Source organism: Pelodiscus sinensis, chromosome 32 (genome assembly GCF_049634645.1).
Source record: "Pelodiscus sinensis isolate JC-2024 chromosome 32, ASM4963464v1, whole genome shotgun sequence".
In the NCBI taxonomy this organism is placed as follows: Eukaryota; Metazoa; Chordata; order Testudines; family Trionychidae; genus Pelodiscus; species Pelodiscus sinensis.
Window position 1 is genome coordinate 7,491,545 of NC_134742.1, and position 14,531 is coordinate 7,506,075.

A 14,531-nucleotide genomic window follows, 5' to 3' on the forward strand; every position below is an offset into this window, starting at 1 on the left:
CAGGGATGCGTGTGGACGAGGTGCTGATGGGTCGTTACCCAGGGTACCCTAGGGGGGAGGCGCCTGATCTTTCTGTGCGGAAGGCGATGGCCCCGTTCCTCTGGGCCAGGGTTTGGCACCTGTGACTCACTCGGGTGTTTTATTGCCCCCTCCCCTCCCTGGCTAAAGAGCAGGCGAGATATGAAGGGAACCCAGAGGAAGAGCCTTGGGGAAGGATCCAGAATCAGGGGATGTGGGGCAGAGGCTGGGGAGTCCCTAGATGTTATGGGGGGAGAGGAGAGATCTGTGGGGGTGGTTCGGGGCAGACAGCAGTGACCGGCGCCCCCCCCCCCCCGTCTCATTCAGCCCCCTGGGCGGGTCCCCTGAGGGGAGCGGAACTCTCGCCAAGGCGGGAAAATCCGGTTGGAACCGGTTCCCAACGGTCGCTCGGCTCCCTCGCTGCAGGGCCCCGGAGCCATTCCCCCTCCCCCGCCCAGTGCGGGTGCAAGTGCCCAGCCGCAGTGACAGTGTCCCCCCGGCCCGGCTCCACCCGGCTCCGCCCGGCTCCCAGCCCACTGCCCTCTGCCGCCCAGCCCCCGGGTGCGCGCTTACTGCTGCCATGGTGGAGCAGAGCGCAGTGGGGCTGGGACATGGGTGGGGGCACTGCCATGATGGGTGTGGGGGGCTGACCCTTGGTGCCGCCCTCTCCCCAGCCCCACAGCCTGGGCGGACCCAACCCAGAACAGACACAAATCTGACCCCTTCCCCCCCAGCAACAGCAGCAGGGAGGGACATTTAAAAAGGGACAAATCCGACTTGTCTTTTCTGCCCCCCTTTTTAATACTGTAAAAGCCCCTCAGAGTGGAAATGAGCGGAGCAGCAGCTTTAATACCCAGGCCAATGGCAAAGAGGCCCACGGATTTGGGGAGCAGTTTATGTTTTAATGGCACTGACACGGCAACCAGGTCAAGGTAGAAACCTGAAATGAGTGAGCAGCGTCTCCCCTTCCCTCAGGACTGGGACATTTCTCTGCCCCTTTGAGCTGCCTTCGCTTCAGCCTCGACTTCCACACGTTTCATTTCCAGGCGCCCTGTTCCGTCCCTGTCCATTTCTGGGTGTCTCTTCCACTCTCCCCCGATCCCTCTCACAGACCCACCCCCTCACGTACTCCCTTCTTTCCCCTGTGTTTATACCCTCCCCTCCCAGCCGCTGGCAGTTTTCTACCCAGGAACTTGTCCTTTTGTTTTCTTTGTTACCTCAGGTTTAGCTCCTCCTGCATCATCCCCCCATATTGTAGCCTGTCCCCAGCCCAGCATAAGTTGTCCCCTGCCCAGCTCCTCATTGGCTCCTCCTGCAGCCCCAGGCATTCTCCCCCCTTCCTGTCTCATCCCTGGGGCTACAGGAAAAGAAAGGGGGGAGTTCGGGATTATAGAGATGAGGAGCAGGGAGTTTTCCAGGGTCATAGAGACTGGACAGGCTGATTTAAAGGTCCCCACTGGGACGTCCCTCTCCACCCCCATGTCTCAGGGACTCAGGCTGAGCTGGGATCCTGACCCCACCCAGAGCCAGAGTCGGATTCCAGGGAGGGAGCCCGGTGAGAAAGTGAAACTCAAGGCCTCAGTACCAGCATCGATAAATGTCACCTGCCCCCTATCACAGTCCAGGCAAACCCAGATCCTGCTGGGGACCTGGCTCAGGGTCAGGGGGGTCACAGGGTCAGTGAGAGCCTGGAACTGATCCCCCCACTGCCCCACAGCCCAGATCCCCCCTTCAGGGCTGATGGCTCCTTTCCTCCTCCCAGACTTCCTGGCCACCCCCACAGCCTAGTGCCCCCCAGCTCCCACCACCACCTCCCCGAGGTGAAGCCCTCCCGGCCCAGCATGCAGTGACCACTGTTGAATTTCTCAGGGGTGTCGGGCAGCAGCTGCTGTGTCTCTGCCCGGCTCACGCGTTTCCCATCCTCCGACAGGATGAGGTCGCGCTGAGCCGTGGCTGGATCCAGAGTCACGTTGGCTGGGGAGAGAGAATCAGAGCGTGAGAGGCAGAGCTCGGCCCTGGGGATGGTTTGATGGCGTCAGGGACAGAATCTGCCCCAGCTGGGCAATGACTCAGGGACTCTCTTATCTCCAGGGGGCACTGGCTCTGAATGGGGAGCCGCTCTGAGGTCTCAGCCCAATGGTGGACGGAGTCACTCACCAGCAGACAGGGACGTGGCAGAGCAAAAAGTGGAGCCGGAGACACAGAATGTCTCCCTCTGAAGGGGATTAAAGACTTTGAAATGTCAGGAAGCCCCCGGCGACTCCCACTCACATTATTCACAATTATCTTTACCCTGATGCACCCTCCCTCCATTTTAAAATCTTGGTGCTTGGACACCCGTTGTCTGGTGTGGGGGCCAGCACCTTGGCCCATGACAGAATTAAACAAATCCCCAGGTAAAGTTCCGTTGCTCCTCATCTGGGCCAGCCAAAGAGAATTATCGCCCCTGATTTAAGAGTCTGAAGTTGGGATGTTGGTTTACAAAGAAAGAGCTCTCAGAGCTGAAGGAGGAGTGTGGAGGAGGGAGGAGAAAGAGAGGTAAGAAGTGAGTCCATGAAGGAGAAAGTGGAAAATATGGATTAAAACAGCAGGAAGTTGGTGTTGGAGAGAGAGAGGGAAAAGGGAGGAGAAAAGCAGAACTTGACCGATCACAGGGGGGCCTTGGTTTGAACATTTGGCTGGTCACTCTTGCGCCTCGACCTGACAATAGGACTGGGATCAAACGGGACAATAACAGCTCAGTCACTCGAGTTGGGAACTTTTCCATAATTAGCAGAGCTAGGTGTCAGGAGGGTGTGTTGTTGTGTTGATCCCTTCCTCTTCCTCCTCTGAACCACAGGGCCCCCTCTGTTGTTTGGCCCAGGAAATTACATTCCCCTTTCCACCTTGTGTTTTGCACGGTGAGAGGGAGCAGGGTCTCCTGTCGATGAAACACGTGTTGGAATTACCTGCATCACTGAGGGATCTTTTCTGCTCTGAAAGCAAAGACACAGGTGGGGATGAGAAGAAAGCCTGACCAATTCAGTACCAATAGGGTGAGTTACCACAGAAAGGGGAGCAGCAGAGAGAAGCCAAACAGAACATGCCCTTACCTAGCTCTGTGTGAAGTTTTCCTGAATGAAAAACAAAGAAAAAGTTTCCTGTAAAAGCTTCTCCTGGGTGAATTAACCTCCACTTGGCCCCCAGTCATTGATGGCCAGAAGGGGGGTGTTGTTCCAAAAAAAGCAAACATGACTCTGGGCTGCATGAACAGGTGTGTTGTGAGCAAGACACAAGGCAGTTCTTAAATATAGGAGGGTATGTCTACACTACAAAGTTAATTCGAACTAGCAGACCTCGAATTAACTTTGATAGGCGCTACACATACAAACCGCTAGAAGAGTGCTTAATTCGAACTAGGTAAACCTCATTCTACGAGGACCAACGCCTAGTTCAAATTAAGTAGTTTGAATTAAGGGCTGTGTAGCCACTTAATTCGAACTAGTGGGAGGCTAGCCCTCCCCAGCTTGCCCTGGTGGCCACTCTGGGCACCACCAGAGAAACTTTTCTGCCCCCCTCCCGGCCCCGGAGACCTTAAAGGGGCACGGGCTGGCTATGGTGCCCGTGCCAGGTGCAAGCCTGCCAGCACCCAGCCAGCAGATGCTGCACCTGGCATGGCATGAGCCAGCCACCCGCTGCCACCCAGCCCTCCACCTCTTCCCGGGACCAGGCTGGCGGCTCCCAGGAGCCTGCCCGGGGCCGCAAGAGGCGAGCGCCCGCCTGGTCTAGTGCGGAGATCGTGGACCTCATCCAGGTTTGGGGGGAAGCCTCCAACGTCCACGACCTCCGCACTAGGCACAGGAAAATGGCCATCTAGGGCAGGATAGCTGCCAGCCTGGCCACCCAGGAGCAGGTTTGCATGAAAATCAAGGTGGTCCAGTGAGACCCCCGACCCTGAGCCCTGAGCTTAGAACATAAAAACGTAACAATGGCCATACTGAGTCAGGACCAAAGGTCCATCTAGCCCCGTAGCCTGTCTGCCGACAGCGGCCAACACTAGGTACCCCGGAGGGGATGGACTGAAGACAATGACCAAGCCATTTGTCTCGTGCCATCCACCTCCAGCCTTCCACAAACAGAGGCCAGGGAAACCATTTCTACCCCCTGGCTAATACCACTCCATGGACCCAACCTCCATGACTTTATCTCACTTCTCCTTAAACTGTGTTATAGTTCTAGCCTTCACAGCCTCCTGCAGCAAGGAGTTCCACAGGTTGACTATTTGCTTTGTGAAGAAGAACTTTCTGTTATTAGTTTGAAGCCTGCTACCCATTCATTTCATTTGGTGTCCTCTAGTCCTTCTATTATGGGAACTAATGAAGAACTTTTCTTTATGCACCCTCTCCACATCACTCATGCTTTTATAGGCCTCTATCATATCCCCCCTCAGTCTCCTCTTTTCTAAGCTGAAAAGTCCCAGTCTCTTTAGCCTCTCTTCATATGGGACCTGTTCCAAACCCCTGATCATTTTAGTTGCCCTTCCCTCTCCCACCCTCTCTCTTCCCCTCTCCCACCTCCTTTTCCCAGTCTCCCCGAGTTTTGTTCAATAAAGAAAATTTCTATTTTTGAACACACGTGTCGTTTATTTTGTACATCAGGAAGGGGGGCTAGGGAGGGGTAAGTGGAAGGAGGTGAGGGAGGAATGGGGTACGAGCCCCAGATGGGGAGGACTGGGGTGGCTCCGCGGGCTCCTTGGGGTGGAAGCTCTCCTGCAGCCCCCCGATTGACACCCCCCCCAGATAGCAGCCTGCGGCAAGTGCAGCCGGGCTGATGGCCGAGTACTGTGATGTGCCGAGTGTGGGCATTCAGGGCACTCCAAGCCAGGACTGCTTTGCTGTCCCTCATCAAGTTAGACAAGTGAGCGGGGAACCCTGAGAACTTTCTGTCCGGGTTGGGGGTCGAGTCCCTTTAAGCACAGCCCTCGGCTAGCCTGAGACAGCAGCTCCACGCTCTAAGTCCTAAGCTGATGCCCTGCCGGCACTGCTTCCAGCCATCCTTAACCTCGGTTCAGAGTCCATTCAATGTGGACATGCTAGTTTAAATTAGCAAAATGCTAATTCGAACTCATTTTTAGGTCTAGATGCACTAGTTTGAATTAGCTTAATTTGAATTAACTAATTCTAATTAAGTTAGTTCGAATTAGTGCTGTAGTGTAGACATACCCGGACTGTCCCCTTCCAGGAACATGGCACTGCCTCCCCCCGCCACACACACACAAATGAACACCTTGCTTAGGGGGTTGTCAAGGGTGTCAGCTCCCCTGACTGGGGTTCAAAACCTTGGATCCTTCACAGCCGGATACTTGACTGTATGTTTTCACCACAAGGGGGGGGGACTTTTTTACACTTTGCTCCCAATATCCCATAAGGGCCTGTGTCCTAGTCTCCTGGGAATCAACCCTTGTGTTTTGGGAGAAGTTGTTTATGAACATCACAGTGAATAGGAGTTCATTCATTCATTAAAATGCAGCTTCCATTTTTTCAAGGGAGAGAATATTTGCGACACGCACACACTATCCCATGAGAACAGAGAAACACACATAAATCCACATTCACCAAGGCCACAGAGAAATCTAACAATAAACAATCCTAAGTCTCAACTACGTCTCCCAGCCGGTGAAAAACAACAGACACCTACCAGATACTGCTGGCTTCTCTGCTCACTGGTCTCCTTTAAGCTCAGCAGCTTTGCTCTCCTTTCCCTGGGTATGTCTACACTACCACCCTAGTTCGAACTAGGGTGGTAATGTAGGCAACCGGAGTTGCAAATGAAGCCAGGGATTTGAATTTCCCGGGCTTCATTTGCATGTTGCCGGGCGCCGCCATTTTTAAATGTCCGCTAGTTCAGAACGAGGAGTACAGGTAGTTCGGAATAGGAAGCCTAGTTCGAACTAGGGTGGTAGTGTAGACATACCCTCTCAGAGTCGCCACATGGGCCTGGAGTTTTTTCCTGTACAACAGAAATGAGTTAGTGGGTTTATTTTGGAGCGGTGACTGTGTTTGTAGGGGGCGTTTTCCCACCCAAGCTGCAAGACAATTCTCGGTCTCCCTGGACAGACTCGGTGGGGGAGGCGATATCTTCTACCTGTCGGTGAGAGAGCCGAGCTTTGGGGCTTTCACAGGGCTCAGCTCTGGGGAACAGACTCTTTCCTGCACCTGAACACGTGGTGGCCATGAGACTCCCTGCCCTGTCTCCATGCCACTCTGGGCCCCTTTGCACACATAGGCCCTTGCCTAGCTATGGGAGCTTCAACCACCGTGTTTTCAAAGCAGAGTTAGTAGAGCGAGCCCCAAACTGTTCCCTACCATGCCTACCACCAAATCAAGTCCAGCAGCTCCCTTAAGACCTCTGTGCTGTATCTGCTGCATGGAGCCTGCTTAAAGGATGCCTTTTGCCTTGTAACTAACACGCCTATTGCGTTGGACAAATGTTCTTTTATGCTCAGAGATTAGCTCCTGCATTCTGCAATGTGTCTTCTCTACCGTCCGCCCTTCGCTTGTTTTCTTGGAGAGAATGGAACAGTGAGCTTGAGGCCCACTCCCCTGGCTCATCCAACTATTCAGCTAGAACAGATCTGAAGGCGAAAACATAACGGAATGACATTCCATGAGCAAATGCAACCCACCCGCATGGGCAGGGTGTGTTTAAATGGGCAGAGGAGAACGATGCTGCAGAAGATGCGCAGAGCATGAGGAGAGGATAACGTGCATGGAATGTGAAACCAAGACCCAGGAGCAGATCTTGAGGCAGCAAACAGAGCGGCTGACATGCCTGGACAGGCATGGGAGGGGCCAGATTTCTCAGCAACAGTATGGTTATTGCTTGTGGTGCATGGCAGATCGGGGACAGGGTTGTGTAAAATATACAGGTCAGCACATTTAATATGCTCCTACCCTGACATAAAATTTTAGGGAGCTCACGGGAGGCTGCCACAACAATGGGAATGCTGCTTATACTGAGGTCTAACCCAGTCAATAGAGTGCAAAACCTTCCCTTTAAACGTCCAAAAGCTCTTTCTCCCACCATTCTGCATTTGCTCTGCCTATAGCTGAGCTGCTTCCTACTGATGTCCAGGCTGCCTGCGTACTGCTTCAGGGGCCACAGCAAGAAGGGGAGGCTGGGCGTCTAAGAATCACAATTGGCATTTCAATGCCTCCGATGCAAGATTTCCAGGTGGGAAGAAAATTCCACCTTGCACTTTTCTGACGAAACCAAAGTTCCTATAGATGCGCATGTCATGCTCCTTTCCTGACCATCCCATATTGATGCCGGTGAAACGGCCTTTGTGATCCAACAAAGCCCATGGCACCAGCAAGAACTACCACTTCCCAGTTATGAGCTCTTTGGGATAGTGGCCAGGTACCAAGATAGGAATGTATGTTTCATCTGCCACCCCACCACCATTAGGGAACTGCATTGCAGCAAAGCCATCCACTATGGCCTACATGTTTCCCAGAGTTACTGTCCTTCGTTGCTACTTGGATCACTGGCTGCTTGGATCACAGCAGCCTCCCACCATCTTATTCCCCCACTCTGAATTAATTTCCAGCTGACCGGTAGCTGCCTGGCCTTGCTAACTTCCACATGGCTATTACCACTCGCTTCTCAACTATCAAAGCCAGTCTCATTCTGGCACTGCTGCACTTCAGGGAAGGAAACCTCCATGAAAGTCACCTTATGCATGCACAAGTTTTGCAGCCACCGGTCGTTGTCCCATATCTGCAGTCCTGCCAGTCTCTGCTTGTCGCCTGGGTCCAGAACTGGCATTTCTCTCTATCAGAAGAATCGATTGCCGCTAGCATCTCCACTCAGGTGTTTCACTCACCTCTGTGTTCATGGCCTCCACACGTTCTTCTTGCTCTAGCGGCTCCTGGTTAGGCCCTGGACATAAGTTGTGAAGTGTTTGCAGTGATGACCATCGCTCTGTACTGCTGAACGGGATCCATGTTTGCCTTGCAATAATGTCTACCCAGATAACCCAGGGGGAAAGAGTGTGAAAAGGTTGTTTGCCGTAACAACATAAGAATGGCTTTACTAGGTCAGACCAAAGGTCCATCTAGCCCAGTAGCCTGTTTGCTGATAGTGACCAGCACCAGGTGCCCCAAAGAGGGTGGACCGAAGACAATGATCAAGCGATTTGTCTCCTGCCATCCCTCTCTAGGCATGGCCGTCGACGGAGGCATGTAGATTAGACAGATTGGCATAGGGAAATGAAGCCGTGATTAAAATAATCACGGCTTCATTTAAATTTAAATGGCTGCCTCGCTCTGCCGATCAGCTGTTTGTCGGCAGATCGGGGCAGTCTGGATGTGCCGCGGTCGACAAGGAAGCCTTTGTCGATCGGCGCAGGTATGCCTTGTGAAACCAGGTTTACCTGCACCGATCGACAAAGGCTTTCTTGTTGACCGCAGCGCGTCCAGACTGCCCCGATCTGCCAACAAAGAGCTGATCAGCGCAGTAGCCACTTAAATTTAAATGAAGCCACGATTATTTTAATCGCGGCTTCATTTCCCTTTTTTGAATAAACTAATCTACATGCCTCCGTCGACGGAGGCATGTAGTTTAGACGTACCCTAATAGATTAGTAATACATGATTTCCCTTTGCAGAACCCATGTTGACTTTTGTCCAACAAATTATGTTCTTCTACATGCCTCACAAATTTATTCTTTACTATTGTTTCGACTAATTTGCCCAGTACTGAAGTTAGACTTACCGGTCTCTTGCTATGTTTTATAATTTGGGGTATACATTTAAGTCCAAGAATTTAACTATTAGAACACATATCAACAGAAGAGCATTACACTGACTACTTCTTTGTTTCGGCTCCCACTCGCTGGCCATGTGTTGATCGCCACATGAAGCCAAACTGCACTGCAGGGCACAAACAAACTGGCCGTGGGCAGCATCCCAAGTTATTAATAAATATTTTATAAACCTTTCCCTTTTCTCTCTGCTGCCATGTCTCCTCTCCTTGCTCCATCATCTCCCCTGGTGCCTGTTGCCCCCAACTCCTCACCCTCCTCTGCTGTCCTGACTCCTGCCCTTCTCACTGCCCTGAGCCCTCCTGAGACCTGCCCCCCTCGACCAGCCCTTCTCTCCCTCCAGTGCCCACTACTGGGGGCGGGGGGAGCAGCACAGCTCTCCCCTCTGCAACCCCCTGAGAGGAGCTGCCATTGGAGCAGCTTCACCTTCTCTGCTGTGGGCAGCCCCATTAACTCCCTACAACCTCCCAGCTCCCTGCCCTGAGTCCCCCATTTCCTGCTCTGATGGCTGCATCCTTCCCCCCATTGCTTAGACCCAAAGATCTCCCAGAGCTCTTCCTTGAAACCTCCATCCCTCACCCCCTGCCCTGATCTCCCAGCACCTGCCCTGACTCCTCACTCCACTCCCTGCCCTGTATCTTGCACCCCTCCCAACCTGCCCTGAGCTCCGAACACACCCAGCTCTCTGCACTGAGCCCTCCCACACACACCTCTAACCCCCTGCCTGACTCCTGTGTCCCCCCACTAAAAGAATTAAGGACTCTGGGAACTCCGGGTACAGCTGCAGTGTTGCTATAGATGGGGCTGGGCCTACCATGCGGCAACTAAATAAATAATTATATCTGTTTGCAAAGAATTCCTGCTTGTCAGGCTCGTCTTCTTTGGAGTCTCCCCGTCTGCCGCAAGGGAATGGAGGGTTGGAGTCTGATGGGAGCTGCACGGTGCCCCACTCACTTTGGTACCGCGTTGCAGCTCATGCACGTCTCCAGCAAGTACCAGACCTCCCCCCTCCCCAACGAACTGACAGAGTCGCTGTGTCTTGCTTACTGGAGATTGGCCAGAAAGGGCTCAGGCCCCGCAATGGGATTCACTGCCCATGCAAGCGCCACCTGCTGGTTGCCTCAAGAATTGGGCACCCCCATTCACAGGGAGGGGCAGGTATCTCACAGTATTGCACGACCCAGGACCCCCACCATTCTGTGTCCCAACACCATGCTGCCTCTTCCCAACTCCCTCCACCATGATTAAGGGCAAAGCAGCAGACGCCAGACCCACAGCTGCCCTTCGATAGCTCAGCTGGCAGAGCGGAGGGCTGTCGTCGGCCTCACCACGTTATCCTTAGGTGGCTGGTTCAGCATGAAGGAAAGTGTCTTTTTCCCTCCTCCAGCTGAGGCAGAGCAAGAGAAGAAAGGCAGGGTAAGCCAGGACCTAAGGGAAGGAGCCGGGCAGGCAAGGTGCTTCCAGGGATCAGCTGAAGGAGAGGAAATGTGTGTGCCCCTGGGGAATGCCCTCTAGGAAAAGAGAGTCTGTCTAGATGGCTGGGTGGGAAGGCCTCATTCAAGTCAATGGACTATCAGGAAAAGCCCCGGTCCTGGCTGCTGTGACCAGCTCACCTGGGACTGGACCCCACCTGGGAATACCAGTGTTTGCCCATTGACAGGCCTGGAAACTAAGAGCGGAGACAAAAGTTTCTCACCCTCTGCACAAGCATTTTGAGGCAGGGGTGTGACACCATCATGGCTCCTCATTGACTCCCCGCCCAGAAGAGCCTCTTGGAATCAGTTGAGGAACAAGGCCTGGGCTGGGGGAAGAGCTGGCGCCAGGCTAGACGGGTTTCTAGCGTGCGACAGGAAGACCTGGGGGTTTCCACACGTAGCCTCATTTGCATACTTCTGGCACAACAACCCGCCAGTGTAGACACAGCCTAGGAAGGGGTCTTCTCTAGACGTCTGTGGGGAAAGGGTGGTTCAGCTCTGTCAGTGACCTGACCCAGGGGCTGGCCGAGAGGGGCTGCAGACATGGCTGTGAGGTGCAGAAACGGGACTTGTCTTCCAGCGGCTGTGAGGAACGTGCATTTGGAAGAGGATTTACATTCCATGGGTCACTGGCTCTGCAGTCATGGGGGCCTAATGAACAAGGACTCAAAACTTGTGGGTTTAAATCCAATGTGAAGTGAAAACCTGCTTTTGTTCCCCTGCCTGGTGCACAGTAAGGTGAGGACTGAAGTGTGGTGGGAGCTGCAAAGTGCTCCAGGGACTTTGTGGTCAGGCTGCCTGCTGTCTCTAGCACCTGCCAGCTCCCCCATTGGGCTGAGAGAGCTGCTGAGCCTTGTTCAGAGGAGATGGCTAGACAGCGCTCAGGCCCTGCAATGGGGTTCGCTCCCCAGGGCAGCGCCACCTGCAGGTTGCTTCAGGCTTGCTCAGCTGATGCACCCTCTACTGATGGTCTGTAGCCTGTCAGGAGACGGGCCCCAGCCCACCAAATGCAGCAGAGTTTTCTTCATGACTTGGCCGTGCCACGATCTGGGCAGCCCCCTTTCGAGGGGAGGGGCAGGTATCTCTAGCCCCAGAACCCAGCACTCTGTGTCCCAGCACAGGGCTCTCAGGTACTGCTGCCTCTTCCTAACTCCCGCCTCCGTTCTTAAGGGCAAAGCAGTGGAGACAGAGCCAACACTTGACCTTCGATAGCTCAGCTGGCAGAGCGGAGGACTGTAGCGGGGGCTCAGCAAGTTATCCTTAGGTAGCTGGTTTAATTCCGGCAGGGCAGGGGGAGGCAGGCAGGGCATGCTGGGCCCTAGGGGGAGCAGCAGGGCAGGCGAGGAGCGTCCAAGGAGCTGCTGAAGTTCTCCGCAGACCAGGGGCACAGCTGTGATGCTGTAGAGAGCCCAGCTCTAGAGGGTCAGGGGACACAGAGCCCAGCCAAGCCCTGGGACTGAAGCAGGGACCGTTAGATCTTCAGTCTAACATGGGCCCGACTGAGCTACCTCAGGCCTCCCAATACGGCTACGGGGAAAGGCCTTCTCATGGCAGAGGGAAGCCGAGTGTCACACTGAGTCCCCCAGCTGGGTTTCTAGTAGGAATCTATTCTCACTATTTCCCACTAAATACAAGGCCCTGAAGATACTGAATTTACTATTTCCCTAAACGCAGTGAAAGAGTGAAAATCGCTAGACAATAGCTATGAATTACACCGTCTGCGTGGGCGATCGAAACCCTCACACGGTCACCTCTGCTCGGTCTCACCAGTAAAGACGCAGAGACACCTCTACCTAACTTGTGTCTTTGGGTCTGGCTAGCTGAGGAGAGAGACCCCCTGTCACATTATTGGATTTTGAGGGGAGCAGCCAGATCACTGATGCACCCATAGGTGAAGGTGTTGGCCCTAAAAATGGTATAAAAGGGGGCCATGTGGGATGTTGAATAGAAGCTCACTGTCTGCTAATCCTATGGACACTAGTCATGTGATTGGATAATGTCTGTATGTGTAGTTAGGAGTCTGTAATCTGTGTAGATACTGAATATTTCTCTGCATAAGGTTGAGCAGTGGGCAGAGCCCGGCCTATGGACATGCGAATCAGCGAGACTCTGTGGGACAATGGGACTCAATGGGCCAAGGACACACCTAAAGAAGGAGTGGTGACTCATACCTAAGGGCTACCAGCAGGGAACACAGGAAGAAGCCGTGGGCCAGGTGACCTGCTGTAGCCAAGAAGAGACCAGGAAGGAGGGATAAATAGGCCATGTGGCGGACTCCATCTTGGTCTTCAGCTCAGCACTTCATCCCAGAGGCAGCAATGCAGAGATCGAAGAGCCAGAAAGACCTGTGGACCCATCCTGATCCTAGGATGCGCAACAAGGACTTTTAAACCAGCAGCTGTAACATCTCTGCTAGAGCCTGCATCAAGAACTGGGAGATTCGATGCATGTAATGTACTATCCTTTAATAACCTTACTCTCATGCTTTTCTTTATTGTAATAATAAACCTTTAGATGTTAGATGCTAAAGGATTGGCCCAGTGTGATTTGTGGGTAAGGTCCAAAGGGTAAATTGACCAGGGATCTGTGGCTGGTTTCTTGGGACCAGACAGAACTTGTTCGGGGTAGGTGGGATTGGGTGCTAGGACCCCCCACCTGTGTATGAGGCCCGGGGCCATCTGGGGCATGGATATTGCTGGAGTGTCAGAGGGGTTTTGCTCGTGAAACTTCAGGCAGGCAGCTGAAGTGCTCTGTGGGACTGGTTTGTGGCCTGTTTGGAGAGGTCACCAGTCTGGGGGCTGTAAGGAGCCCTGAATTTGAGCAATTCGCCCTGAGCAGACGCCCTCAGCTGTGCCCAGACACGGCCTGGTCTGTCACACCCCCATGTTTCTACATTCCCATGTTTAAGTCCACGTGAGACTTGCCAAAACCTCAATTTCCACCAAAATCACAAATTTCTATTGAACGCGCCAAGAACGACCCAGGGACGACAGCAGAGATCGATTTATTGATTTATTTGGACAGGCGAGCAGATGACTCATTTACAGGGACAGTTTTTACATTCAGTCTGAGTACAAAATGGCTTTGTTAACGAACACACTCGAGGGAGAAGCTCTGTGAGCCACACGCTGTGTATGCACTAGGGACGGGAACATGCATGTACTTAAGTTACACGGTTACATGCAGGGGGCAGGCAGCTCATGGTTTCCACTCCATGACTGGAGGCAGCAGCACAGGGTGGGGGGCAGGCAACTCCACTATAGCTGGTACATGCGGGGCATTGCTTAAAAACCAGCACCCCGGGTCTACTAGCTTCTACCTGCCCCCTGCTCTGAGCTGCTGCCTGTGAAAGAGGCATCCTTGCGTGGGGGAAAATGGTCCCACTACCCCGCTAGTTCGAACTAGCCGGCACGGGGTTCCCACTAGCCGGCTTTTAAAAATGGCAGAGCTGGCTTTATGCTAATGAAGCCCGGGAAATTCAAATCCCGGGCTTCATTAGCAAGTTCGGTATGCATACATTACCCCGCTAGTTCGAACTAGCGGGGTAGTGTAGACATACCCTCCGGCAGGAGCTGGTGCGTACGGGGAGCTGGCTTGAAAGCTGGCTCTCTGCATGCACCGGCCCCCACCTGCCCCCATGTGCCTCTAATGCAGAGGGAGTGCTGGGGGAGGCTGCCTGAGACCGTGCACGTTGACCGATGAGCCGAGGCTCAGGAGGTAACCGCCTCTACGTTGGCACTTTCACATCCCTAGTGCACGCACACTCTGCCCATTGTAACAGACTGGACTGGAAACGTCTCCTGTCAAGCCCCATGTGCTGCCTGTGAATCCCCGCGCAGGGCTCACAGCTGCAGAGCAGAGATTTCCCTTCCCAGCCCCAAGGCTGCCGACATGGGGTAGAGGCTCTCGGGAGGTGAGAAGGGTATGTCTACACTACCCCGCTAGTTCGAACTAGCGGGGTAATGTATGCATACCGCACTTGCTAATGAAGCCCGGGATTTGAATTTCCCGGGCTTCATTAGCATAAGCGGGGAGCCGCCATTTTTAAATCCCCGCTGCTTCGAACCCCGTGTAGCGCGGCTACACGGGGCTCGAACTAGGTAGTTCGGACTAGGGTCCTATTCCGAACTACCGGTACTCCTCGTTTCACGAGGAGTACCGGTAGTTCGGAATAGGACCCTAGTCCGAACTACCTAGTTCGAGCCCCGTGTAGCCGCGCTACACGGGGTTCGAAG